General features: G+C 46.8%; 1 pseudogene; it reads left to right on the top strand.

The window, feature by feature from the left end:
* Window positions 1–120, top strand: LOC134963928 (5S ribosomal RNA; annotated as a pseudogene).
* The last annotated feature ends 5,074 nt before the right edge of the window (window positions 121–5,194 follow it).

The raw sequence follows: 5,194 nt of genomic DNA, 5'->3' as shown, positions 1-5,194 counted from the left end.
AATTGCGGTCATACCTCACTGGAGATGCCCAATCTCTTCTGACCTTGGAAGCTAAGCAGTGGAAGGCCGGGTTAGTAATAGGATGGGAGACCACCTCTGAACACCCTGGTACTGCAATAAATTGACTCCCTAATATAACAGTCACTCACAATTATACCACTTGGCAATCGGTCCCACATGACCAATGATTTAATTCTCTGCATTCACAATAACCCAGAATGGGCATTTGCAGAATAAATGATGGTCATGTAGTACATGAGAGACAATGTGCAATGATGATATAATCAAAGTATTACAGTGATTGATTTCCGTCATTTTTGAGACTGTGATATTGTCATCACTCATTATTCATTATTGATCTTTACATTTTCGCGAAACATTTTGTCCACATATAGATACTCCTAAAAACTCATTTCTTAATCTATTTACTATAAATGTCTTTATTAGTACCATACACGTTATAAATATCACCCTCTGAATTAGAGTGCTTCCAAAAAAGAGTCTACTTCTCAAAACCCCTTTGTGTTTTGGTTTCTCTAGCTTGACTATTTTCTGACTCTAGGGAGCACCACTGAAAGCAACACTTATATGTACAAGGATAGACAATCCATATACATACTGTTGCTATATTCAGAAGTAATTCAATAATAAATTCAGTTTTTCAGAGGCTTAAATTTATTTGAATTTAAAGGACTTGTGCGGTTCCCACCACCCCCCTTTTTTCCAAACCCTAACCTTTTGTGCAATAATTTTACCTCCGCACTTACACATATCCAAACAGGTGTCGGCGTTGTTGACGGAGACACCCTCCCACACACTTATCCGCTCTATCACCTCCTTAGAGGAGCCTTTTACCTCAGACATGTCGACACACACGTACCGACACACCACACACACAGGGGATGCTCTATTTAAAGACAGTTCCCCCACCAGGCCCTTTGGAGAGACAGAGAGAGAGTATGCCAGCACACACCACAGCGCTATATAATACAGGGATGTACACTATACTGAGTGATTTTTCCCCTATAGCAGCTTATATACACAGTTTTGCGCCTAAATTTATGTGCCCCCCCTCTCTTTTTTACCCTTTGTGTACCAGGATACTGCAGGGGAGAGCCTGGGGAGCTTCCTACCAGCTGAGCTGTGAAGAGAAAATGGCGCCGGTGTGCTGAGGAAGAAGGCCCGGCCCCCTCAGCGGCGGGCTTCTGTCCTTTTATGTACTTTAATGGCGGGGGTTAATGCACATATACAGTTTATCAGACTGTATTATGTGCTTTTCGCCAAGTAAGGTTATCTAATTGCTGCCCAGGGTGCCCCCCCCCCCCCAGCGCCCTGCCCCCATCAGTGACCGGAGTGTGTGGTGTGCTAAGGGAGCAATGGCGCACAGCTGCAGTGCTGTGCGCTACCTTAATGAAGACCGGAGTCTTCAGCTGCCGATTTTCAACTTCTCTTCGTTCTTCTGGCTCTGCAAGTGGGACGGCGGCGCGGCTCCGGGACCGGACGACCGAGGACTGGGCCTGTGTTCGATCCCTCTGGAGCTTATGGTGTCCAGTAGCCTTAGAAGCCCAAGCTAGCTGCAAGCAGGTAGGTTCGCTTCTCTCCCCTCAGTCCCACGTAGCAGTGAGTCTGTTGCCAGCAGATCTCACTGAAAATAAAAAACCTAACAAATACTTTCTTTTCTAGGAAGCTCAGGAGAGCCCCTAGGGTGCATCCAGCTCTGGCCGGGCACAGATACTGAGGTCTGGAGGAGGGGCATAGAGGGAGGAGCCAGTGCACACCAGATATAGTACCTAATCTTTCTTTTAAGAGTGCCCAGTCTCCTGCGGAGCCCGTCTATACCCCATGGTCCTTACAGAGTACCCAGCATCCACTAGGACGTCAGAGAAAAGGGGACTCTGTCCGCCGTAAGGTGTAAAAGGGCTCTACCTGGTGTAGTGGTGCTACTGTGCGGCGTAATTTGAATGGAGACTATTGTGCACCGTTATATGAATTAATATCATTTTGTGGCCACACCCCTTCCCCACGCCCCTATATTTTTTTGCTTAGGCGCGCACTGCCTCTGTTTTGCATAGTGGTGTGTGTGTGTGTGTGGGGGGGGGGGCGCTCCGTTGCCGTTTTTTGCACACATCGCTAAAACGTCTAGTTACGGCACTGTTGCTAGGTATCCATTTCCCTGGCCCTGAGTAGGTCCCCCTCACCAGATCCTCTCCAGTGGTGAGGGGGTGGACTTGGATGGGATGCGGGGGGGGGGGGGGGGGGGGGGCGCAAAGCATTTTGTCACCCCTGGGCCCACCGCTCGCTGGTTCCGCCACTGCATATGGGGTAAATCAGACCTGATCGCTGGGCTGCTAACTTTGCGGTCATGCATTCAGATAGTCGCCGCCCCCAGGGGGAGTGTAAATTCACTGTGCAAGTGTGTGATTGCATGTGTATGCAGAGCTGCATAAATCCACTTTGTGCAGTCTTTGCGCAGCCCAGGACTTACTCCTCCAGTGCGATCACAACAGGCTGATCGGGGCCAGAGCGGACGTCAGACACCCTCCCTGAAACGCTTGGGCACACCTGCGTTTTTCCAAACACTCCCAGTAAACGGTCAATTGCCACCCAAAGACTGCCACTTCCTGTCAATCACCTTGCAAACGCCCGTGCAAATGACATTTTCGCACCATCCTGTCGCTGACTGGCGATGCCCATTGTTGTTGTCCGACGCGTGTGCGCCTGATGTGCAAAAATGCACAGCAGTGATGAGAACTGAATCAGGCCCAATATTTGGGCTAGTGCATACCCTCCAACATTTTACACATGAAAACAGCAGTGCAGTAGATGTAATGCATTTGTTTTGCAAGAGACATTGTGGAGATTCAGCTGCTGTCCAATCGGGATACGGTCGTTAGGTCGACAGTCATCAGGTCGACCACTGAAGGTCAACATGCATTAGGTCGACATGGTCAATAGGTCAACATGGTCATTAGGTCGACATGTACTAGGTCGACATGAGTTTTTCACATTTTTTTTTCATTTTTGGGATTTTTCCATACTTGATGATCCACGTGGACTGCGATTGGAATAGTAACCTGTCCCGAAAGAAGCACCTTGCCCGAAGCATGGCGAGCGAAGCAAGCCATGCGAGGGGACACGGTGCACTAATTTGGGTTCCCCGTCACGGGTTCCCTGTCACTTTACGAAGAAAACTACACCAAAAACAAGTGTGCGATCGCATGTGTAGCCGAGCAGTACAAAACAGTTTGTGCAGTTTCTGAGTAGCTCAGAACTTACTCAGCCGCTGCGATCACTTCAGCCTGTTCTGGCCCAGGATTGACGTCAGACACTCGCCCTGCAAACGCTTGGACACGCCTGCGTTTTTCCAACCACTCCCAGAAAACAGTCAGTTGACAACCAGAAACGCCTTCTTCCTGTCAATCTCCTTGCGATCGGCTGTGCAAATGGATTCTTCGTAAAATCCATTGCCCAGCAGTGATCCGCTTTGTAGCCGTACGACGGTACATACACATGCACAGTTCGGACCTGATCGCAGCGCAGCGAAAAAAACAAGCGCGCGATCAGGTCTGAATGACCCCCATGGTTTTACCCAACTGCTAACAAATTTGCAATGCACGTACAATGCATCATACGACGCATCTAAATCGTACATTCATACGTGATATCGACCTAGTGTATGGCCAGCTTTACAATACAATTTAATTCTGCTTTAATTATTTCTTTGTGCAAGCTGAATATTGTTATTCCTAATTGTTTTATACAAAGATATTTTGTGCATTGTTCTCTGTTCACCAACATGTTTGTGTATTACAATTCTTGTACATAATCTGAACTTTTGTTTCTATTCTTCCTTGGGTTAGTTTTTGGTGAGGGTGGTTTCTTTTTTGTATTTATGTTTATTATATACAAGAGTTTCAATAAAAAGACACAATTGAAAGAAAATCAGAGTTTAAAATATCTCCACTTCCTACTGGGTTTCACACCAACAGTTAGTTAGCATGTCATTGCTAGTAAACATGCCTTTCTGTTTCTGCAATTGTGGACTACAATATAACACAGCTATCACCATATTTCACAATATTCACTTCCTTGCATGCATTGTCTCCAAATAACATACTTCAGAGCCTCACCTTTTCTGCTCAAGGCAATAGGGTGTGTAGAGAAACCCACCCAGCAAGCAACACAATTGTGCCAGCAAAGCAAGAAACTCTGCAACTGTACACACAGTATATAGTATACAACATTAAGTGCACTCTCTATACAGCATGTGGCCGGAGCAGAGGAGCTTTCTGTAGAAAGCACACTTTTTTTTTTTAAAGTAAATGGAAAGAATCAAGAAACGTTCTTTTGAATACGTTACACTTGTCTGGTACTGTATGTTAGTGTTAATGCTTGAAACGCATGTTAACCGGTACGTTACTTCCATGAGATGAGATGAGAACCCATCAAAGGTGGCACTATTCTAAGCAGCTGTAGGGACCCATCAGTGATGGTGTGGCCAGCCATTACAGAGTACATGGTAAATCTATATAATAAACCAGGCATTCCCAACCACAGTCCTCAAGGCACACTAACAGTGCAGGTTTTAGTGATATCCAGGCTTCAGCACAGGTGACTTAATTAGTAGCTCAGTTATTTTGATTTAACCATCTGTGCTGCAGCCTGGATATCACTAAAACCTGCACCGTTGGTGTGCCTTGAGGACCGTGGTAGGGAATGCCTGTAATAAACCATAGTCCTGTGAAGTATAACATAACATACTGTATGTGTAAGGTTCTCATTTCACTTGCTGCCTTCTAGTCTGCTGATTGTCTGCACATTTTGCCATGTGAAAGGTAGGCAATGTAATTCAACTTACAAGTCATACTGTAGTGACTGCACATGAAACTATGCATTAGTTCACTGCATTAGTTAATTTGTGTGATGGCCATATTCTCTGTACTGCTTCATGCTGCTTTAGGGCCTATGTCCCAGTGGGGTGGTATTCATGTCACCGGCGGCAGGGAGACCGACAGTCACATGACCTCCTCCACCATCCCGACCGCTCACTATCCCGATGGTCGGCATGCCGACCAGCAGGGACTATTTCCACTCGTGGGTGTCCACAACACCCTTAGAGTGGGAATAGAACCCGCAGGTCGCCACCGAGCCCGCAGCGTGGTGAGCGCAGCGAGGCCGCAAGGGGCTTGCTACA

This window comes from Pseudophryne corroboree, chromosome 9 (assembly GCF_028390025.1).
Source record: "Pseudophryne corroboree isolate aPseCor3 chromosome 9, aPseCor3.hap2, whole genome shotgun sequence".
NCBI lineage: Eukaryota > Metazoa > Chordata > Amphibia > Anura > Myobatrachidae > Pseudophryne > Pseudophryne corroboree.
Note: the sequence above shows the minus strand (reverse complement) of the source record. Positions and strands in the feature narration are given on the sequence as shown.